This window comes from Oncorhynchus mykiss, chromosome 6, assembly GCF_013265735.2.
Source record: "Oncorhynchus mykiss isolate Arlee chromosome 6, USDA_OmykA_1.1, whole genome shotgun sequence".
Classification (NCBI taxonomy): Eukaryota; Metazoa; Chordata; class Actinopteri; order Salmoniformes; family Salmonidae; genus Oncorhynchus; species Oncorhynchus mykiss.
The window spans coordinates 62,622,556-62,647,472 of NC_048570.1; the positions used below are offsets into that span (position 1 = coordinate 62,622,556).

General features: G+C 44.5%; 1 long non-coding RNA gene across 4 annotated transcripts; it reads right to left on the reverse strand.

Annotated features, from left to right (window-relative positions):
- Nucleotides 1-739: 739 nt before the first annotated feature.
- LOC110526304 lies at nucleotides 740-24,620 on the reverse strand. Of its 4 annotated transcripts, none has more exons than XR_002473918.2 (6): nucleotides 24,320-24,620; nucleotides 23,984-24,043; nucleotides 13,952-14,103; nucleotides 13,594-13,815; nucleotides 3,936-4,061; nucleotides 740-2,363 (listed from the first exon to the last, which is right to left on the reverse strand). It is a non-coding gene; the product is annotated as an uncharacterized LOC110526304 (long non-coding RNA). The 4 variants fall into 4 exon arrangements; XR_005052187.1 differs by having other exon boundaries at nucleotides 772-1,768; nucleotides 13,594-13,711; XR_002473919.2 differs by having other exon boundaries at nucleotides 772-1,768.
- Between the last annotated feature and the right edge of the window lie 297 nt (nucleotides 24,621-24,917).

Below are 24,917 nucleotides of genomic sequence, written 5' to 3' on the forward strand. Positions count from 1 at the left end.
CAGTCAACAGGATCTGCTGCCAGGGTAAATAGCATCCAGATTTAAAGAGCTATTTTGATTTCCTCATGAAAGTGTCATTAACTGCCCTGGACATCCCAGAGTCCTTTGTTTTCCTTATTCCCAGCATCCCCTGGGTCCTACTCTGCGCCTGCTTATGTGCTGTAGAATTGAGGGATAGCGATCTGGTAAATAGCAGTCTAATCAGAGAGAGCTGGGGAAGATGACGCTGAATGTGAAGGGAGAAAACGAAACACTTTAATTTGCTTTTGCATGGGGTAATGTGCAAATGACAAGAGCAATCTGAAATTAATGGAAGACAATGTAGGAGCTGCACGTCAAGGCATTGTTTTAATTATGAATACTGAAAGCCAATTAAACCACAACCACACTGGCGGTGACTATTTGGCAAGATGGAGAGATGGAGAGAGATATGGAGGAGGCAGAGTGAGATTAGGAGAGATGGAGATGGGGGGGATAGCCAGCCTATCTCACACAGCCTTCAGCTTTGTCCTCTTCCCCTCTCTCTATCTCCCACAAGCAATCTGATTTTCTTATTCACTTGCTGTCCTTGTGTCCCCTTTCTACTTTCTTATTTCGCCATGCTTCTGCATCTACTCAGAATCTCCTTATCACACCTTCCTCCCCTAATCTTTGCTCTCCTTCTCTCATCTTCTCCTCTCTTCTCCTCCATCCCCCCTCTCCTCTTTATCTTGTTCAACAGCTCATACCCTCTGCCTCTCACTCTGTGGAATCACAGGGATTAGGACCCTCTCCCGGCTGGTCCGTGGACACACACACACACACGATAGGAAGAGGGCATCAGTTGTTTGGAGGTCTGATGTACACAGTCAAGGTTGAGTTTCAACATAGGACATCCTCTCTCTCGCTCTCTCTCTCTCTCAAAGCTACACATTGAAAAGTATCACTGGACAGAGAATGTTTTCCATTTGTAAACATAAAGAAAGCTGATCAAAAAAACAGACGACAATAAAAAAAGTAATTGCGACGAATAAGTGTTGATTTTGAGTAGAATAAGAATTTGTCATAATTAGTAAACACACAGAGATTTAATATTGACACTGTTTATTTCTAAATATACATAGATACACTTATCTTACATCTAGCCTACAGTACATTCCAGATGACAGGTCTGTAAACATCACTGTGTGTGTTATAAGCATATGCAATGTGGCTTAATACAATGTGAGCTGTAGTATTTGGTTACAGGGGGAATATATTATGCACTGGGTGATGGGTGGGTAGGATGGGGACAGGATGAGGAGTACGATGCCATTGGGTTCCGGGGGGGGGGGGGGGGGGGGGGGGCAGATTAGAAGGTGCGAGACAGCAGATGGGTTTAAAAAAGCCCCCAGCTCCCGACACTGAACAACGACTGGGGGTGGGGATGATATGGAGGTGGCAAATCATTTTCTGTATTATAATAAATGTACTATCATCAGATTAAGACTCTTCATACAATCTATAGCACCCGATTCATGAGGAAATGTACATTTGAAGAGTATTGAAGACATGAGTTTAAAATGTTAATCTAATACCGACTGTTACGTGTACATTTGTATAATCTCTGCAAAAATACATAAACACAAGCATGTTTTTGTCTTTCTGTTAGTAACGTGTATGTGGATCATTTGAGAGAGGACTTGAGCAGAAGAGATGTTGACGGGAGATGAGATGAGCAAAGTCATGATGCCCCGACCATATGGATAGCTCCTGTAATGCACGTCTCGCTCCCAGATGGCGCCTGCAGCTAGAATAAAGAGCAAAGCCATTGTTTTCCCATCACAACTATTATAATAAGGGAACCGGAGAGAAAAAGGAACAAAATACGTATGAATCAGAAATCTGTTCCCGATGTTGAGCTGGTGTCCAGAAGAGATCTTTCCTGAGAGAAAACAACAGTAGTCCAGTAATTAACTGATATGATAATGAATGGCTAATTATGTCCATAGACGACCATGCTAGGCTGCCTACACCCTGCCCCGTGACCCGCTTTTGGCAAACTGTCATTTCATCTCGTCACTTCATAGGAAGGGCTTATCAAACATGACCTCAAAATAGACAGGCTTCTGCACACCCCTACCTCCCCCAAAGCCCCCGTCTGCCTCTCTGGTCCTGAGTGGGTGTGTGGACATGGTGACACCTAAAGATGATTGTGCGCGATGGGGGAGACTGGAAGAGAGGGGGTCTGGCAGCAGTGCTTTGTGGGTATGAATTCCTCCTCTGACAGAGTAGTGTCTATTTGCCCTGGGTGCTGCTAGGATACGATGTGACGGGGCTGTTTTAGCAGGCGTGGCACGGCGGGAGGATTCTGTTGTCTGGCGAAGCTGTCATTACTCTTAGCCCTGTGAGTCCAAACACATTAAGCCCCAGTGAGAATGATGCCCCTTCACTCTCCATTTGACTGTGTGCTCAGATAAAACCCACATAACGGCATGCCTGTCTAATTTCTGTGCCACTCACGCTGGCTCAAAAGTGATGATGATAATCTATGGTATTGTTGCGTTTTCAAACCATATGGTTTACAACCATTACGATATCCTCACATGCTGTGTACAAATGAAAAGGGAAAGGGGTGAATAGAAAGAGCAAAGTATCGAAAAGATTATTTGTTGGTTTATGTGTAGTGACTAAATATGACAGAATAATCTGCTTGGTAATGTATAGTACCTATCATACAATACAACGCCACCTTCAGGGTTGTACAAACTACTGCAAGTCCATGACCTTCCATGGGCTCACCCTCAACATCTCCCCAACATCTCATAATTCACCTCTCCCAGCAGCCATACGGCGTTACGACAATTTGGTTTCCATGACGACCAATACTCGGTAACGTTTTCCATTTTCCTCTCACATAGACACTAGTATTGCTATTAGGTGTTGAGACCTACCATACTATTACTGAACACAAAATATAAACGCAACAAGTAAAGTGTTGCTTGAATTTGTTCCCAGAAATTATCCATATGCACAAAAAGCTTATTTCTCTCAAAGTTTGAGCACAAATTTGTTTACATCCCTGTTAGTGAGGGTTTCTCCTTTGCCAAGATAATCCATCCACCTGACAGGTGTGGCATATTAAGAAGATAATTACATTTCATGATCATTACACAGGTGCTCCTTGTGCTGGGGACAATAACTGCACATTTTAGAGTGGCCTTTTTTGTCACACAACACAAAGCCACAGATGTCTCATGTTTTGAGGGAGTTGGCATGCTGACTGCAGGAATGTCCACCAGAGCTGTTGCCAGATAATTAAATGTTCATTTTAATGTTAATTTCTCTATCAACATCATTTTAGAGAATTTGCCAGTACGTCCAACTGGCCTCACAACCCCAGACCAAGTGTAACCATGCCAGCCCAGGACCTCCACATCTGGCTTCTTCACCTGTGGGATCGTCTGAGACCAGCCACCCAGACAGCTGATAAAACTGAGGAGTATTCTGTCTGTAATAAAGCCCTTTTGTGGGGAAAACCCCATTCTGATTGGCTGGGCCTGGCCCTCCAGTGAGTGGGCCTTTCTCCCAAGTGGGTGGGCCTATGCCCTCCCAGGCCCACCCATGGCTACGCCCCTGCCCAGTCATGTGAAATCCATAGTTTAGGGCCTTATTTATTTATTTCAATTGACAGATTTCCTTATATGAACCGTAACTCAGTCAAATCGTTGAAATTGCTGCACATATATTTTTGATCAGGAGACATGGCAAAATTAAGAAATATTGAATTGAGAGCTTTCTCTCTTTCTTTGTCTGTCTGTCTCTCCTCCTGACACCCATCTATTAGGAAACTACAGGCGCAGATATATACATTTGTCTACATGGAGTCATGCACACACTGTATATGTGCTCTCACACCTGCTTTTACAAACGCACATTCACATGCACACACCACACACAGCAACACTAACACATACTCTGTCATTCTGTCTCCTCCTCTTTGTGATGTGTAACTCATCCATCTGCAGTGTCTCTGGTGTTCTTCTCCTGTCACCATGGGGATCCACATCTGCTGGAGCAGGAGAGGAGATGCAGCAGTATTGCTACAGACCAGAGCAGAGATACAATAACCAGTGATTAGGGTTGGAAAGGGAGGGTATATTACTGGAAACTTTCTAAGTTTACCAGTGAACTACCAGAATCTTTAAAGGATTTGATTGAATCTATCACAATGTGGCCCTTTTGGGTACTTCAGATGATTACAGGTGTCTGTAATGATCTCGGGCCCTCTGTGTGGCCGTATCACATGTCAAATATATGAAGTAATTTAATAAAATGATTTTCAAATGTAAAAAATGTAATGACAAAGCTGTAAAACATGATCCTAAATATCAACTTAGTGAATACCATTGGTGTTATATATGAGGGTTTCAGCAGGAACTATTCTTATATATATATCATTTTATTAAAGTTATTTATTTTACTATGTCATTAAGTATTTGTTAGTCAATGTTTTGGCGTCAAACTTGTGGCAGTTGTAAAAAAAGTCAATAGTTGGAAGAGTTCGAGTTAATTGAAAATAATGCTATTGTTTTTTTTTCATTAATTAAACTATTTTCTCTTGAACCGTATGGTCTATCGACTAGAAACTCATGGACAGTATGGACACAGATATAATAAATTAATACTATATATTTAAAAAAAAAATGTAATCGTTCTTTAAGTTCAAAATTGCCAAAGTTAAACTAGATTGCCATATGTTTTCTGTTTTCTGTTAATTACCAAAATTACCGGTAGAATTGCAATCCTACCAGTGATACACACCTCTGTATCCCCATCCAAGGTGTGGCAGAGCTGCAGCTGCACTCTACCTGGGGTGTCACTGACGCTAGTTCTGATCTATATGTCTTATCTTTTCTATTAGGCAGTGTGAGAATTGTTAATGTCTGTACAGCAGCGCCTCCGAAGCGTTCTGATAGGACCAGATGTAATGGATGATGGAAGTTTTAGATGGAAAGACAAAGAGCGAGAGAGAGAGATGTTTTGGGGGTTGATGGAAAATGACGCAAAAGAGAGAGAGGGATGTGGAGGTCTGGAGAAGTGCAGTGTCATGTAGGTCAGTGTAGAGTGTATCACTGGGGTGTGGCCTTGCGGGACAAAACGCCTCCAACCCCCTTTTCACACACGCATGTGCGCACGCACGCACACACACACACACACAGAGTAATAGGTCTCAACCTCCAGATGGCCCCCGGCCCAACAGGTGCTCCCTGGGCAGGGGAGGGCTGAGAGGTCTGACATCTGCTGCCAACTCACTACACTACACTACCCTCTCTGACAGACTGTCTACTTCCAACAACCCACACTCCCTGCGATCTCTCTGGAAAACGTACATACAGTTGAAGTCGGAAGTTTACATACACTTAGGTTGGAGTCATTAAAACTTGTTTTTCAACCACTCCACAAATGTCTTGTTAACAAACTATAGTTTCGGCAAGTCGGTTAGGACATCTACTTTGTGCATGACAAGTAATTTTTCCCAAAAATTGTTTACAGACAGATTATTTAAATTATAATTCACTGTATCACAATTCCAGTATCACAATTCCAGTGGGTCAGATGTTTAGATGCACTAAATTGACTGTGCATTTAAACAGCTTGGAAAATTACAGAAAATTATGTCATGGCTTTAGAAGTTTCTGATAGGCTAACTGACATCATTTGAGTCATTTAGAGGTGTACTGTGGATGTATTTCAAAACCTACCTTCAAACTCAGTGCCTCCTTGCTTGACATCATGGGAAAATCTAAATAAATCAGCCAAGAAGACAATAGAACAAAATTGTAGACCTCCACAAGTCTGGTTCATCCTTGGGACCAATTTTCAAACGCCTGAAGGTACCACATTCACCTGTACAAACAATAGCACACAAGTATAAACACCACGGGACCAAGCAGCCGTTATACCGCTCAGGAAGGAGACGTGTTCTGTCTCCTAGAGATGAACATACAGTGGGGCAAAAAAGTATTTAGTCAGCCACCAATTGTGCAAGTTCTCCCACTTAAAAAGATGAGAGGCCTGTAATTTTCATCATAGGTACACTTCAACTATGACAGACAAAAAATCCAGAAAATCACATTGTAGGATTTTTAATGAATTTATTTTCAAACTATAGTGGAAAATAAGTATTTGGTCACCTACAAACAAGCAAGATTTCTGGCTCTCACAGACCTGTAACTTCTTCTTTAAGAGGCTCCTCTGTCCTCCACTCGTTACCTGTATTAATGGCACCTGTTTGAACTTGTTATCAGTATAAAAGACACCTGTCCACAACCTCAAACAATCACACTCCAAACTCCACTATGGCCAAGACCAAAGAGCTGTCAAAGGACACCAGAAACAAAATTGTAGACCTGCAATAGGTAAGCAGCTTGGTTTGAAGAAATCAACTGTGGGAGCAATTATTAGGAAATGGAAGACATACAAGACCACTGATAATCTCCTTCGATCTGGGACTCCACGCAAGATCTCACCCCGTGGGGTCAAAATGATCACAAGAACGGTGAGCAGAAATCCCAGAACCACACGGGGGGACCTAGTGAATGACCTGCAGAGAGCTGGGACTAAAGTAACAAAGCCTACCATCAGTAACACACTACGCCGCCAGGGACTCAAATCCTGCAGTGCCAGACGTGTCCCCCTGCTTAAGCCAGTACATGTCCAGGCCCATCTGAAGTTTGCTAGATCAGAAGAAGATTGGGAGAATGTCATATGGTCAGATGAAACCAAAATCTAACTTTTTGGTAAAAACTCAACTCGTCGTGTTTGGAGGACAAAGAATGCTGAGTTGCATCCAAAGAACACCATACCTACTGTGAAGCATGGGGGTGGAGACATCATGCTTTGGGGCTGTTTTTCTGTAAAGGGACCAGGACGACTGATCCGTGTAAAGGAAAGAATGAATGGGGTCATGTATCGTGAGATTTTGAGTGAAAACCTCCTCCCATCAGCAAGGGCATTGAAGGTGAAACGTGGCTGGGTCTTTCAGCATGACAATGATCCCAAACACACCGCCCGGGCAACGAAGGAGTGGCTTCGTAAGAAGCATTTCAAGGTCCTGGAGTGGCCTAGCCAGTCTCCAGATCTCAACCCCATACAAAATCTTTGGAGGGAGTTGAAAGTCCGTGTTGCCCAGCAACTGCCCCAAAACATCACTGCTCTAGAGGAGATCTGCATGGAGGAATGGACCAAAATACCAGCAACAGTGTGTGAAAACCTTGTGAAGACTTACAGAAAACATTTGACCTCTGTCATTGCCAACAAAGGGTATATAACAAAGTATTGAGATAAACTTTTGTTATTGACCAAATACTTAGTTTCCACCATAACTTGCAAATAAATTCATTAAAAATACTACAATGTGATTTTCTGGATTTTTTTTCTCATTTTGTCTGTCTTAGTTGAAGTGTACCTATGATGAAAATTACAGGCCTCTCTCATCTTTTTAAGTGGGAGAACTTGCACAATTGGTGGCTGACTAAATACTTTTTTGCCCCACTGTACTTTAGTGCGAGTAGTGCAAATCAATCCCAGAACAACAGCAAAGGACCTTGTGAAGATGCTGGAGGAAACAGGTACAAAAGTATCTATATCTACAGTAAAACTAGTCCTATATCGACATAACATGAAAAGCCGCTCAGCAAGGACCAAGCCACTGCTCCAAAACCTCCATAAAAAAGACAGACTACGGTTTGCAACTGCACATGGGGACAAAGATCGTACTTATTGGAGAAATGTCCTCTGGTCTGATTAAACAAAAATAGAACTGTTTGGCCATAATTACCATCGTTATGTTTGGAGGAAAAAGGGGGAGGCTTGCAAGCACGAAGAACACCATCCCAACCGTGAAGCACGCGGGTGGCAGCATCATGTTGTGGGGGTGCTTTGCTGCAGGAGGGACTGGTGCACTTCACAAAATAGATGGCATCATGAGGCAGGAAAATTATATGGATATATTGAAGCAACATCAAGACATCAGTCAGGAAGTTAAAGCTTGGTCGCAAATGGGTCTTCCAAATGGACAACGACCCCAAGCATACTTCCAAAGTTGTGGAAAAATGGCTTAAGGACAACAAAGTCAAGGTATTGGAGTGGCCTAAGCCCTGACCTCAATCCTATAGAAAATTTGTGGGCAGAACTGAAAAAGTGTGCGTGAGCAAGGAGGCCTACAATCCTGTTTCAGTTACACCAGCTCTATCAGGAGGAATGTTTCAAAATTCACCCAACTTATTGTGGGAAGCTTGAGGAAGGCTACCCAAAACGTTTGACCCAAGTTAAACAATTTAAAGGCAATGCTACCAAATACTAATTGAGTGTATGTAAACTTCTGACCCACTGGGAATGTGATGAAAGAAATAAAAGCTTAAATAAATCATTGTCTCTAGTATTATTCTGACATTTCACATTCTTAAAGTGGTGATCGTAACTGACCTAAAACAGGGAATTTTTACTAGGATAAAATTTCAGGAATTGTGAAAAACTGCGTTTAAATGTATTTGGCTAAGGTGTATGTAAACTTCCGACTTCAACTGTATACACACACACATCTTCATCCAAACACAACCACCCAGAAACACACACATTGCATTAATTCAAGCAAAACACACAAACAACTGCCAACCACAACACATAAATAAACACAATGGATGCCGTATGGTAAAACACATGGGTCTAACTCTACGTTCACACAGTGACAAACACGCGGGCGTTTACAGTGTAACACCTCTCCTGCTCACTGAGTCCTGTTTGTATTCTATGGGATCACAACCCCAGGGCCAGGCATTATGTCGGTCGGTCTGTCTGTCTGTCTGTCTCCTCTGGTTTCTACAGCGTCTTCCAATACAGACCCAAGGACAATATGGTTTAATGCTCAAAAGGCTACGGCTGCGTGATACAATAACTAATTAACATGCGTGGCCTTGGGTATTATGAATGACACTGAATGAATATGGATGGCATTGGTTTTAACACTGCAAGATAATTAGAGGGCATTGATTTATTTTGGCTGATCTATCGCATCAATATGCATTCTGGTCTTTAGTTCACTGTTGGCTTGTTTAATTGCTTATTCAAGTGAGATATTCAGGAGACACGCTTCATTGATAAAGCCACAATCATGGAGGGAAGTGGTTTTCTATTCCTATTACAGCAAATTTGGCAACTTATTGCCAATTACTTTCAACATTGATTGAAAACTTGAAATACTTGGACAGATTGTTTTCCCTACATCTGCTCACTCTGCTGCCTTGAATCTGTTTTGGAAGAAAATAGCTCCCTGGTCTCACACATCTTTCTCTGTGACTCCTCTGTAATCATGAAAGACCGATTCTGTTATGGTTGGATGTGGAAGTGAAAACAAAAGGATGTGGAAATGATGCTTTGCACAACCAAAATAATCTGTGAGAATCGTCCATGTTTTACCAACATGCTAGTTGTCAGAGCAATGCTTCATTCTCACATACTGTACGGGTGAAATCACAGTTTCTAAATGTTAATTCGCAATGGAAAAATACCCCTGTCCAAATTCTGGACATCCAGACAGTGTCCATCTCTCAGATGTGTACAGTACTATGCCAGATCACTGTATAAAATCAGATTACAGTTTAATCATCAGGCCTCTAAGCACAATTTTTCAGTTGATGTATTCATGGTGTCATTGACATCCTCTCCTTCCTGTGAGTGACAGTTCTCTGGGTGTGTCCTCATGTAGCAACCCAGGCAGGAGCCAGAGGTTTGGACACACATAAACAGAGGATAGTGGCGGGTAGCAGTGGGCGCGTCCTCGTTAGCACCAAAAGTGTAGGGCTAAATTGGGCCCCGTTGTCTCCCCTGATCTGCTCTGCTGTCACACCTGCTCTCCAACCCTGCAGCTGTCAGTCAGCCCTGTCAACACACACACACACGCTGCCCTCGCCAGGCAACAATGGAGCCCCGATACAGAGGATCAAATCCATATCGCTCTCTCTGCCCCAGTCTTTCTCTCTCCCTCTCTCCATCTGTTGTTCACAAGACTACAGTACCGCTGACCTGCTTTACAGTTACCAGGGCTGTGCAGCTTCCTCCTCCAGCACACACACGGTTAATCCTCTCATTACTGGGCTTCACAGACTGCGTGGGGAAAGGGGGGAGGTGAGGAGGAGGAGGAGGGGATTGACAGATGGCATATGGAGCATGTTCTGTCAGGGCAGAGGGAGACAGGGGTGCTTTTAAATAGACCATACCCCTGGCTGGGCAGGGCCTGGGCAGTCTGACTGGGATTACATTAACCAGATGAATACCTCAGCAGCGATGGTCCACCTCATGGTTCCTACAACTCCCCCTTCCAGCTCCAACTGCCACAGTCCCCCTCTCACCATGTCACTTTACTGGTATGGGTCCGAATACGGCACACTAGTAGTACATTCTGCACTATAAAGCCACATACTGCACAGGCATTGGCTGTTGAAAATGAGTGTATGAGCATTCACACTGTGGCGCGACAACGTATCTGATGATGTTTTGTTAGTGTGGCAATGTGTTGATTTCTGTCCACATTCAAATAAACCATCAATAAATACAATTGTGGAGATATTGCCATACACCATATATTAGTATATTACATCTTCTAACATTTGCATTTGATCTTTCTGTGGTGCTCATGAGAAGGCAGAAGTAATCTATCAACCCAGATCACAACCCCTTTCAACTCATTAACCATGGTGTTAAGTCTCTACATGGTTTGGGTCTTTGTATGTCTCCCAGTGTGCACTGGTAAGAATGAAAAGACAGACCAGGCATAAAAGAGGGTCAGTGGGGTCATGACCTTATCTGCCAGTTAGCATGTACCTGCCCTGTCTAGGCACCATCTCTGAGGCTGCTGGTCAGCTCCTCTCACATCTGTCTGGTCTGACCACACACAGCTGACCCCCGACCTCTCAGCCCTGCCAGGCCATATATTTACATTTGACAATTTCGTAATTTAGCAGAGAAATTAGGGTTAAGTGCCTTGCTCAAGCACACAGACACATTTTTTACCTAGTTGGCTCAGGGATTCGAACCAGTGACCTTTCGTTTACTGGTCCAACGCTCTTAACCACTAGACTACCAGCTGCCCACCCCCCCATCTCCCAGCACTCCCCATCTCCCCCTGCTTCCATCCCCGACCGTCTGCCTGTCTAGTTCAGTCTCACGTCCTCTCTATCCCTGCTTTCTATCCCTGCTTTCTAACTGAAACAGCGTGACCTCCCTCCAGCACACTCACACACTGGCTCCCTCAACAATATTGCTTTTGAACAAGCTCCAATAAACAAACAATTACCAGAGAGGATGACTTATAAGGCTGAATTGCTTCACCATGGCGATGCGTTTCATTTCAGATTTCACAGTCCCCCGGAACAGAAGACAGGAGGCCAAACCAAACATGCTCCCTCTATCCCAGGCTCTGAGCCAGTTGTGTGTGAGAACTAACACACACACACACAAGTATGCACATACAGCCAGGCAGGCACGTACACATCCCCTCACTGACTTCCACACCCTGGCTGTTTTGGATGGTCTTGAATTGACTCATAGCCTAATGTCCCATTTTCATGTTAATGTATGGAAGTAACACATAATGACTTGAAGAGACATTCATCTCTATCTGGGGTTTACATGATCCCATAACTGCCTTGCAAATTAAATTGTTCAATCTATAGCCATATATAATCATTAGGGGGCAAGTGACCACCGTTTCAGTACACATCTAAAGTAATGGATTGATAAAGTTGTTATGGCAGTGCCCTGGAGTAAGTAAGTAGTCCTTCACAAGCCTGCCTGACCGCAACTCGCCATAACGACTAACATAAAAAAATACACTGAGATCAATACATAGCGAGATAAAACAATTTGAGGGGGATGTAAGTGCTGGCCTCAGGGAGTAGAGTCCTAACAAAGTGTTCATGTTCACCACTCCACCATGGGGATAACACTTCAGAACGCTAGGGTCACAATGTCCTATACTGTAGACGGGGTCAAATGAAAATGGAAAAAATATGCACTTAACAGGTGCAGGACAGAGGAAACGTATCAAAAGAAAAAAAGAAATGGTCGCCACTCTGGCACGGTGATTTAATCAGACGCACAAAAAAGACCACGTTTCCATCCGAGTTGGATCTTTGTCACGTCATACACTACTGTGAAACACGCCTACTTAAATAACTTGTAGCGAGGTGACAATTTCCCCCTGAGACAAGAGTCCTTTAGGATGCATTCCCTCAACACTGTTTCCAAGAGGTATAAACGAGGAACTAAATATAGAACCTTTTCTATAAAATGTGTTCTGCTCACAGAGTTTATGGCTATACAAGATATAGCTTGTCAATTTGACGTCTTAAGTCGATTTTTGGGGCGTTTTAGCTAACCCTACACTTAACCCAATTGTCCTAACCTGCTATGTTTATTCTCCTAACCTGCTTCGTAAGTTCTCCTAACCTGCTATGAAAAGTCCATTCTGACATAAGCTGTATCCATTCTAGTCAAAACCGCTGATAGGGTTTCCATTTTCCCTATATAATACAGTATTGTATACAAAATGATTGAACACATTGGTCTCATCTGTTTTTAATCTATTGCAAAGTTATCTATATTACTTGACATGGATACACAAACCAACATGTATTCACGTTTTTCCATGTCTACTGTGTAATATGTATTGGTACGTTAATGTACTATATATATGTATTCAATTGACCGGATGAACATGCCTCTCGAGGTTATTTGAGTCGCCGTGTTTCACAGTGGCGTGCGATGTGACGAAGATCCAACTCGGATCAATACGTTGTCTTTTTTGGGCATCTGTTACAATCACCATGGGAGCGTACCAGAGTTGCGGACATTCTTTTCTCGTCAAATGAAACAGAACATGTTTCCCCCATAGTCTGTGAGTACAGTATAGAACTAGGGAATGACTTTTCCCCTTGAGCCAGACAGGTACATTAACTCAGAATACCAGTATCTCAGAAATTGCTGCAGGGAGGTGTCCAGACAAAAGTCTCGCTTTTAATTTTGTTAGTCGATTTCCGTTTTCAGGCCATCACTGGCGATAAGGCAGCCGTGAAAAACTAGAAATGCCATTTCCCTTTTAATTCCTGTATCGTCTCCTCTCCTCCTGTCATCTCTGCTCTCTGCAGTAACCCTCCATTGTCCTCCTGCTGGTATTGTTCTGTGGGCTTTGTCGATATTACTGGCCCCCTGTTGCATCTGCCAGCCATGAGCCATTGTTCAGCGCCATGCCACACAAACAGAGCTCAATTAGGCAGTCCTTTCTGTAGCAACGTGATTGTTTTGGCCAGATCTCCATCGCAGCACCTGTCTCACACATGTTCAACCCATTGATGGACCCGTAACTTCACCCCTCTCAAATTATTACCATATAAATAGCACACGTCGCACATGCCTAGTTCCTAGGGAAAAAAAGGACTCATCTCATGAATACTTAAAACGAACAGTTAGATAGAAAGATGGAAATGACACCCTCTCTTCTGTTGCGTTTGACATTCTATATCCTCAATGAGGATCTTTAATGAGAGAGGGCACGACTGGAGCATCATGCCTTACACCCCAGGTTTGTATCCCAGAAAAGAGCATTGTTGTTCAGGCTGTGGCCGGTCAATCTCTGGGTCCAACGGGTGTCCTGTGGCTGGAAGTGGAAGTCCCCAACGGCTAGTTAGTCAGTCTGTGGGTTGGATGCAGGAAGTACAGAGCGGTGATTGCATAATGAAAGCCAGGCAGTGGGCAGGATCCAATCTTCTTAAAGAGGAACCATGTGGTAGTCCCTTCCTAAAACACAAATCCACCAAGGGACAAACACACATGCATATGTACAATAACACACACACACACAGATTACAAATTCACAGAAAGAGTCATGTGCACTCACACACAATACATGCTACACTGCTGAATTGCAATGTACCTCTATATGGGAACCTATGAGCCCTCCACTCCTGTAAGTCAGTGCTGGAGGCCCTTCCTCACCAGTAGGACTGCATTTGTGACCCCTGATCCCTCAGTTGCTGCCACATGTCAAGGTGGCGTGACCAGGCCATTACCACGGAACCCTGTTGCCTGTAAGGTGGTGAGATGAAACAAGTGACCTCATTAACCCAACCCATCAAAGACCCATTAATGGCCAATTCATTAGGCCCTTTCAAATGCCTCACCACCACAAACGTCTTAAAAAGGGATATTTCAGGATTCTACTTCCCCAGAGTCAGATGAACTCATGGTCGTGGAAACCATTTTTATGTCTCTGCGTGCCTTTTGAAGGAAGTTGCTAACTAGCATTAGCACAATGACTGGAAGTCTATGGTAACTGTTGGCATGATACTATAGACTTCCAGTCATTGCACTAGCGCTCATTAGCATTGGCTCACTAAACTCTCTGACTCTCTAATCTCGAACTTCCTTCATACTGGATGCAGGAGTTCATCTGACTGAGGAGTAGATAAAGGGATACTTCGGAAAGTTGGCCCTTTAACAATAACAGACAGACGGCAAATAGAGGGGAAGACATGCCTAAGAATGTCATGTTAATTCAAGGGAGCATATTTCTCTGTGTGTGTGTATGTGTGTGTGCGTGATGTAACAATGTGTGGCTGACACACAAGCATGTCACATGAAAAGCGAAGGGTTTTCTTGTTGTTTGCCATCACAGTGCTTTTAGACACTATAAATAAATAACTGAACCAGTGGTAGACAGTATTAAGAGATATCCATATCCATCCAACTGTTGTCACATCATAAGGTTAATTAATATGTAATAAGATCAGCTATCACCAAAGGATTTATTGTACCTACTCTTAGATGGCACCTTTTTTTCTAGAACCTAAAAGGGTTCTTCAGCAGTCCCCATAGGAGAACCCGTTGAAGAAACATTTATGGCTCCAGCTAGAACCCTTTTTGGTTCCTGGTAGAATCCTTTTTGGGTCGAGGTAGAAACCTTTCCACAGGGAGGGATGGAACCCAAAAGGGTTCTCTTATAGGGACAGCCGAAGAACCCCTATGAAACCATTTTTTCTAAAAGTGCAATGTGGGGAGGAGGAACTTCATACGATAAAAGCATCATTGTTATTATTTACAGCACAGTTTGGTGCATTCTACATATCAGCATTAAAAGGATCATTCACCTGACCACACAACAGTCTCCACCTCCTCAGAATGACATACCTTTCTGTTAGGTTTACGATGGCATATCCTCGGGACAAATAATAAAGTGTGCTTGTCACAGACAGTTACGTCAGCAATGTGTGCTCCACTTTCTATTAACACCCAAGCTGTGATTATTTCATTCAGTTTTACAGTACATAAAAAATTATACATAAACAGACAAAAACAAACGAGTGCATTAGAAACCGTACTAATGTGTCTGTGTACACATCATTCTGTGGAACACAGTTTGTTTTTTTACCTATTATCTGAAGAGACTTCAAAAAAAAGCTAGAAACTATAGAATTGATACCATTTATATTATCATCTGTTTTGATCAACACAACTACTGCTATCTAATTCAACAGGGTCACCTCTGATGGAATACATATTATCTTGTCACTGAAATAGATACTCTTAATCTCTTCACAAACTTCATGGCTTAAGAACCACAGCTAATTAAGCAGACGAGAAAACAGGAATACATTTTAATATTGATTTTCACCGCCCCCTTTCTCCCCAGTGCATTGTGTGTGTGCGCACGAGTATGATTATGAATATTTTAAGAGCACATTTAACACGGTGAAGGCAGACTGCCTCAGAGAGGGATTTGCGCCCACTCTTCAGCTAATGACCCTGGGCGCTTCCAGCAAGCTTCTTCATATTTTAAAGAAAGTCGATAGCGCACCAGCCCAGTCAGCAGCATTAAGATTCATACAGACGCCACGGGACCTGGAAAAATTAATAACACGCGTGCCTAACAATCCTTCCTGCGATTTAGTGGAGCACTGAACCCCTCTGCTTGAAATGCAAAGTGGTAATGAATACACAGACAAGATGAATTCTGAACACGCATCCCCCTCAACGCACAAGCTCACATCCTTTACCTACACACCCTCCTCCCCCACCACCACCACTCAAAGTACACAGAGGAACAAAACAAAAAAGTTCAGAGCCTCTTTAAGACTTGAGATACGGCGCCTCTGAACAAAAGCTTTTCACATTTCACATCTCTCCCTCTGATGAATTTTTGAAGACTTCATATTTGCAGCTGTGGGGAGGCATTGGCAGGTCCACTCGCTACAAGGTCGACCATTTTCAAGAATCAATCCCAACAGCTCTCTGGTTGTTAACGACAGACGTGAAGTGTTCACTAGTATGGAGGGCTTTCTGAGGCTCCCTTGTTGAAATATGGGACAGGTCTGTCAGGAGCTGGCAGCTCACAGAATGAAGACAATAACAGCCGAGGGTGGAGTCACAGTGCACAGCTACACAGAGGAGTCTGCCCTCAGCCACAGACAGAAGGTGAGGACACAGAACTATGGACAATGATGAAGATCCACTGTGGGATTAGAGAGAGGCTCTGTAGATACGGTGTGTGAAGTTTCTGGATGGAGGGACAAGTTAACTATGTCTAACTGGATATTGACTATACTATTCCCCTTACAAAAAGATCCTTGAGTTAACATTTTGCAGTATACAGTTATAATGCTTGATTACTTGTTAAGCATGTATGAGCCTCAAGAGAGCTTATAAACTCTGTGATGATAGACTCTTCCATGTACAGCCCCAGCCCCAGCCCCAGCCCCAGCCCCAATCCAGGCTCAGCCACAGCCCCAGCCCCAGCCCCAGCCCCAATCCAGGCTCAGCCACAGCCCCAGCCCCAGCCCCAGCCACAGCCCAAGCCCCAGCCACAGCCCCAGCCCCAGCCCCAGCCCCAGCCCCAGCCCCAGCCACAGCGACAGCCCCAGCCTCAGCCACAGCGACAGCCCCAGCCCAGACTCAGCCACAGCCCCAGCCCAGCCACAGCCCCAGCCCAGGCTCAGCCCCAGCCCCAGCCACAGCCCCAGCCCCAGCCCCAGCCCAGGCTCAGCCCAAGCCCCAGCCCAGGCTCAGCCCAAGCCCCAGCCCAGGCTCAGCCACAGCCCCAGCCCAGGCTCAGCCCCAGCCCCAGCCCAGCCACAGCCCCAGCCTCAGCCACAGGCTCAGCCACAGCACTGCAGCAGAGCTGGTACTGTTACGTTCTCCCTGGGAGGCTAGACAACATATGGCACTGTCTCTCTGTGAACACACCACCCAAGCAGAGTGCCAGTCTCAGATAGAGGGGGGGAGAGAGAGGGGAGGAGGTGGGTAATGTAATGAGAGAAGAGTGAAGCGGAAGACAGACGGATGTCAAGCTTTGTGCAAAGAAACAGGATAGGGGAAATAAAAACAGTGCTCAGTGTTAAAAGAGGAGGATGTATGTTTCAAGTGATTTATTTCTCTCATGTCCACATAAACCATAAACATCAGGTATTGCAAACACATGCAATGCCTTAGACATAATAAACACAATCCCTCCATTTGAATTTAGGAAGGAATTTGGCAATTTTACTTCAATTGGGAACATATTGTGAAAGAGGACGTATATGGATTCGATTAAAGAATCAAAGTTGACATCTGGATGTAATATAACAGCACGTTCAGATGAATTAAATACTTTAACGTTTCCAAGTGCAAACCCCAAACAGAGCAAGACATTTTGTTTGGTGGCTTGCGGTGAGTCCTCATCTCTAAAAGCGTCTGCTAAACGACATATATCTCTGAAAGTTAGAGTTGGTCTGGGAGTACATTTGGGAAAAGTCCCGATTGTCGGTCCTGCTCCATTGTTTCCATTTCCTTGGAAGGATGTTGAAAGGGAAAGAAGGGAATCTATAAGTCATTAGTGGGGAACCATCAGCCGGTCCATTGCTCCATGAAGTTTATAATAAAGCCAGTGGAGCAAGCCCCTCGGTGTCTGATTGGTTGAGGATACCTGCTGGAGGCACCTTCACTAGTTATCACACTACTGTTTCTACCTGGTGCCTAACTGTACAGTCACTATACGGTCACTGTGTGACCTGGAGGAAACAGCTCCCACAAGGCTATCATTTTAGCCCTGGCCTGGCCTGGGTCACTTTGTTCATTTTATTTCACCTTTATTTAACCAGGCAAGCCAGTTGAGAACAAGTTCTCATTTACAACTGCAACCTGGCCAAGATAAAGCAAAGCAGTGCGACACAAACAACACAGAGTTACACATGGAATAAACAAGCGTAACACAAGCGTAACACAATAGAAAAAAAGAAAGTCTATATACAGTGTGTGCAAATGGCGTGAGGAGGTAAGCAATAAATAGGCCATAGTTGCGAAGTAATTACAATATAGCAGATTAACACTGGAGTGATAAATGAGCAGATGATGATGTGCAAATAGAGATACCGGTGTGCAAAAGAGCAGAAAGCTGTTGGCCCGGGTTTGGGATAGCCAGGAGGATTGCATGGCCAGTCGTACAAGAAATGCTTATTGACATTTTAAATTATCATGGATTTATCAGTGGTGACCATGTTACCTAGCCTCAGTGCAGGGGGCAGTGGGAGGAGGTGCTCTTGTTCTCCATGGACTTTACAGTGTCACATAACTTTTTGGAGTTAGAGCTACAGGATGCAAATTTCTGTTTGAAAAAGCTAGCCTTTGCTTTCCTGACTGACTGTGTGTATTGGTTCCTGACTTCCCTGAACAGTTGCATATTGCGGGGACTATTCGATGCTATTGCAGTCCGCCACAGGCTGTTTTTGTGCTGGTCAAGGGCTGTCAGGTCTGGAGTGAACCAAGGGCTATATCTGTTCTTAGTTCACATTTTTTGAAAGGGGCATGCTTATTTAAGATGGTGAGGAAATTACTTTCAAAGAACGACCAGGCATCCTCAACTGACGGGATGAGGTCAATATCCTTCCAGGATACCCTGGCCAGGTCGATTAGAAAGGCCTGCTCACAGAAGTGATTTAGGGAGCGTTTGACAGTGATGAGGGGTGGTCGTTTGATCGCGGACCCATAGCGGATGCAGGCAATGAGGCAGTGATCGCTGAGATCCTGGTTGAAAACAGCAGAGGTGTATTTGGAGGGCAAGTTGGTCAGGATAATATCTATGAGGGTGCCCATGTTTACAGATTTAGGGTTGTACCTGGTGGATTCCTTGATGATTTGTGTGAGATTGAGGTCATCTAGCTTAGATTGTAGGACTACCGGGGTGTTAAGCATATCCCAGTTTAGGTCACCTAACAGAACAAACTCTGAGGGGCAATCAATTCATATATGGTGTCCAGGGCATAGCTGGGAGCTGATGGGGGTCTATAACAGGCGACAACAGTGAGAGACTTATTTCTGGAGAGATTCATTTTAAAAATTAGAAGCTCTAACTGTTTGGGCATAGACCTGGAAAGTATGACATAACTTTGCAAGCCATCTCTGCAGTAGATTGCAACTCCTCCCCCTTTGGCAGTTCTATCTTGACGGAAAATGTTGTAGTTGGATATGGAGATCTCAGAATTTTTGGTGGCCTTCCTAAGCCAAGATTCAGACACGGCAAGGACATCAGGGTAGGCGGAGTGTCCTATTGCAGTGAGTAAAACAAACTGAGGGAGGAGGCTTCTGATGTTAACATGCATGAAACCAAGGCTTTTTCCAATTACAGAAGTCAACAAATGGGAGTGCCTGGGGACACGCAGGGCTTGGGTTAAACTCCACATCACCCGAGAGACTAAGGAGGATTAGGATGAGGGTACGGCTAAAGGCTATCAAAACTGGTCGTCTAGTGCGTTGGGGACAGAGAATTAAAGGAGCAGATTTCTGGGTGTGGTAGAATAGATTCAGGGCATAATGTGCAGACAGGGGTATGGCCAACAAAAATTCAGAGATCTCCATACCCAACTACAACATTTTCCGTCAAGATAGAACTGCCAAAGGGGGAGGAGTTGTAAGCTACTGCAGGTGCGGGTACAGTGGAGGTAAGCCCAGGCACTGAGTGATGATAAGAGAGGTTGCATCTCTGGACGTGCTGGTTATACTGGGTGAGGTCACTGCATGTGTGGGGGGTGGGACAAAGGAGGAATCTGAGGCATGTAGAGTGGGACTAGGGTCTCCACTGTAAACCAAAACAATGATAACTATCCTAAACAACAGTATACAAGGCATATTGACATTTGAGAGAGACATAAAGCGAGGCATAAAGCAATCACAGGTGTTGATTGGGAGAGCTAGCTAAGACAACAACGGGTAAGACAACAGCAGCTAATCAGCTAAGACAGCTAAGACAAGGTAAAATAGCGATGAATGGGCAGAGAGGGTCGGTTAACTACACACAGGGCCTGAGTTCGGGGCTAGGGCCGACAGATATATTTTTTTGTTTATGTTAATGAACAGGTATCAGCTATGTAGCCAAGTTATCATAGGGTCCAGTGAACAGCAATAGATGGAACAGGGAAGCCGCGGGGCAGTCGTTGCTACACTAGCACGCGGGAGACACAGCGTTTAAAGTTAGCAGGCCGGGGTAAGTATAAGCGTCTGCTCCGACTTCCGGCAACGGTCGGTTGAGGGCACAACGGATGGAATTACGTCTGCGGACCAGTCGTGGTGGTAGGCGGGGCGCCGTGTCGACAAAGGGTCTGGGCCAGATGGCGAAATAGCTATTGTAGTTGTAGTAATTTTGTTTGCGCCTGGCTCGCGGCTAACTGTTGCTAGCTTCGGGGCAGGGGCGTTAGCCACTATAGCCACTCGGTAGCAGCAATGATCCGCTGCAATGGTCCAGAGCTTACGGCAAGTACTTTGATTGAGTCCAAGCTCATATACAGTAAATAGGTAGTAGGCTAGAGAGCCATTAATCCCCCATGCAGACGGAGCAGCTCTCCAAGGCCATCAGCAGCTCACATAAGCAGCTCATCACCAGCCTGGTGCTCCATATGTGCCTCACACACCAAGGTCCCAGTGGGCCTCAGCCCTGTGCAATGATACTGTCTGCATGCCTGTCTGCCAACAAAGGGTATTTTTAAAGGCTCTAGTGCCACGGCCCTGGCTAGTGAGCTGCATGGCTAGTCTGCCAACCCCATGGTTGTTTTTTGGCCAGCTCAGTACTGGAGGGTGGGGAGACAGGGCGGAGTCAGAGGTCAGACACTGAGCAGCTGGGCCAATGACAATGCACACATTATAGCCAATACTAGATTGGCAAAACACACACACATAAACACATACTGTACAAACAAAGACACATATACACCACACGCATGCCATAACCTAATTTTAGCAGTTGCCACACAAAGGAGTACCCCTCAGGAGGAGGGGGGGTTTTCCAAATCCACCTCCAGAGTGAGTGTGATTCTTGGGGGCCAGCATTGATGACATATGCTGTGGGAAGATGGGCAGACACGAGATGGGTCCAGTGTCATATCTGCAGTGTGTGTTTCAGAGTCCCGAGTGGTGATAATCGCTTATCCCCCTGCCACAGCACATATGTCAGGGATGCGGAACAGTTGGACGTGGCCGAGGGCTAAACTGGGTCAGAGTGACACAGATGGAGCCAAACTCCCAGTGGGTCACTATCAGCAGAACACGAAAAATAACTGCCTTTGAATCTTGACAGAAATTATCTGTTCGGCTACAAAGTATTATTCACTGTAAAAATCCAGAATGAAACAAGCACTTGAAATCCAAATAAGGTCACCTATCTTGCTAGAAGCGAACCCCAGGCGCCAAAATCATGTGGATGTCTGGATCTCTTAAATATAATAGAAGATGTGCTTTTGTCAAAATCCTCTACCTGATGTCAGATCTCAAATACGTGGTTAATGCAAAATCCTGTAAAAAAAAAGTTGTTTTGCACTACATTCGAGACTCGAGAGGTTTCTTCTCATGTTACTTTGAAAGAACGCGACAGAGTTATCCTGAGAAGAGACACTGTATTTCCTTACAACTGGTGTGAGTACTCTGTAATCACTGTAGGAGATGGAAGTGCTGACGTTTTGGAAAAGGGTACAGTAGTAAAGCTCAGGGAATTGCCCCAGAAAGCTAGCATGTGGGCCTTTCATAGTAGACATTTTAATTAACGGTTCAGCATAAACCAAACATGTTTTTGCACAGATGGGGAGCATTAGGCATCAGTGAGGTCCCAGTCAAGTTCCAAAGAGTGTATGGAGCACAGCTATCCAGTCATAGCAAAGAATGTGATACAATTCCTCTCCAGACAGCTCTGTGGGAAGATAAACACTGTGTTAACCAAAGAGAGTGTCTCTTGTTCTGTTATTTATTTCCTTTCTGAGTTGAAAATATTTCTAAGAGCTTTTCTAACAAATGACCTCGGTGCCTCCGCATCGATCATTTTGAAGACTCAAAAGAGAGTGGAAAGGTCATCCATTCATTCGTAATCATTCCTTAGCAAAAGATTGAATGCATTTTGTTCGCTTTGTACAGCAAAATCCTCAGCTGGCTTTTGAAAGCATCAACAACTTCTCCCAACAAGAAAAGAAGCAGTTTCTCCGTCTTTCGCCTAGAATAAACCATCGCCCAAGGAAACATATCCCAGTACGGTTGGGTACAGCCCAAACACAGTGGTCCCGGCCGTGGTGGTTAGTATGTGGGTGGTGTGAGATAGTCATATGCTTACAGTGCTACATCTCTTGGATGTAAGTCAAGTTTGCAGCTGCAGCACGGAATAATTCATCACCCCCTCCACGGCCGGGAGGATCCACAGGTAGTTGATGAAGTGGCAGTGCCAAGCGTCCCAACTGGCGAAGACAAAGCGCAGCTGCTGAGAGTCAACGCGGCCAGATGCCACTGCCGACGTACCATGTGTTCCAAGTGGGGCAAGAGGGGGAGAGTAGAGGCGCTTGCCAAGATCATTCTCACATGGTGCCAACCTGACACATGTTCTGGCACTCCCGAAGGTTTCTTCTCCCAGCTCGCTCCTCTCCTTCCCTCAGATATGAGGGGGGTCCTCTCTCGCTCTCACGCGCTCTCTCCTGTCTGAAATCTTATATGCCTGTCCTGTGCCAACCGAAAGGGGAGTTGTCGCCCGCTGCCGGCCAAGTTGCTCGCCCGCTCCGGAGCTCCATCAAAACGGCAGGCGCTGGCTGGCATCCTGAGAGGAGAGCGGAGTGCCAAGAGTCTGTTCGCTAGGTCGCCATGCCCCCCATTGTATCCATCCCAGTATGTCTCTCCAGAGCAGCTCCATATCTAGTGCTGAGTGGCTGGAATTCCAGATCTGCCTTCTGCTATGTGTCAGCAACATGGCTGACCTCGACAGCCGCAAATAAGCCGTTTTAATCCAAACAAACATGGTATTTGTGACCAAAGTACAAACGTAGAAAACAAAAATATGTATCCACATTCGACAGTTTAGGTTGTATCAGTATAGCGGTGTCATCTGTATGAATAATTACTGAGCCAATATTGTGATAAAGGGATGCTCTATGAAGATGATATAGCTGCTGGTGGCATCTTCTCGACTGGCGTTTCCTCTGCGAATGGAATGGCTCTCCCTTTGACGATACTACTTCTGAAACTGGAGGGGAGTTTTTCTGAGACAAAGCCTCCAGTTTCATAGGAACATGCCATCCTCGTTTGCAATGTAGGGGTTCAGGGAAGTGAAAACTTTTTGAATGAGTGCCATGTCTGAACAATTCTTATCTGAGGCCCGCGACTGCCAGCTGGTGGCTGAATGTGCCCGGCTCTGTGAGATGATGCCAAGCTAGTTGGCACGCTGGAGAAGTGGCATAGAGTGATCTAATGCCAAAACAACTCTGTGTGGTGCATATCCCACTTTCTCTCTTCCATCTCCCTCGTGCCCCATGTCTCAGTTTGAATTGACACGTGTTCACAAAATAAGTCTTAGTGAGATTCTCAACAACAGATGCCACCAGGTTGAGGCAAGAGGAGGTGGAAAGAGATTCAAGTTTGCAAACTCAACACATTGAGATTTGTCACAGTTTACATTAATGAATGGGTTACTCACAGTCATAGAGGTTATATTAAGAGGTCAGTGAAGTCTTCTACCACTTGATTCCTCACCACTCTTGATCCAGGAAAAAAATTAAATAATAATAGAATTACCATATTGCATAAACATAGCTCAATTAAATGTACAACAATCTAGCAAGAGGTTATTGACTCTTTTGTGTTCAAGTGGAGTAGCATCTCCTCCTCCACATCTTTTCCTGGAAAGTATAGCCTAACATCATAATATAGCACAGATACATCTGTGTTTTAAAGTAGTCAAGCATTGCTGTATGAAAATGACTTGTTTGTACTATTGTTTATATATCCTGCAAATTTAACAAAACTCACTCACCTGGATTTTCAGTCTCAGATTTCTTTGTTCCGTGTTTCACAACCAGAACTCTAAACTCTAGCTCCAGTTTCCATTCGGGAATTTTATTCTGACGCACCGTCACAAGAATGACCGGTGTTTGGGTAAGGTGAATATTTACATTAGCAGTAGGTTTGAATTACCAGGTTAGCAAACATTGCCCTCTTTGAGAAAACGGATATCGTTTAAGCATACTAACATCGCATGTTAGAATGTAAAACACAGTCGGGGTTTCTCGCTAAAATTAGTCTTCACCAGCATGAACTGGCTAACTGCTATGTATGAGCATATTCATTGATTGGTGTTACGTTAGTTAGCCAGTTAGCTGCACCATTACCCTCAAGTCCAAAGACCAAAGATCAAGTCAGGTGACAGACTGTTTGCTAAAGTTGCAGAGCTACCTCACTATCTGTAAAAGCTTGACTATACCAAAGTAACTTGAAGCAAAAACCAACACTGCGCTCACGCCACAAACTGATTATATTCTGTGCCACTGCCTGTCCCTGAATGATTTATCCTTTCAAAATAAACAGTGTGGCACAGCAAAATATTTGCTAGCAGTCTAGCCTGCACAGTATTC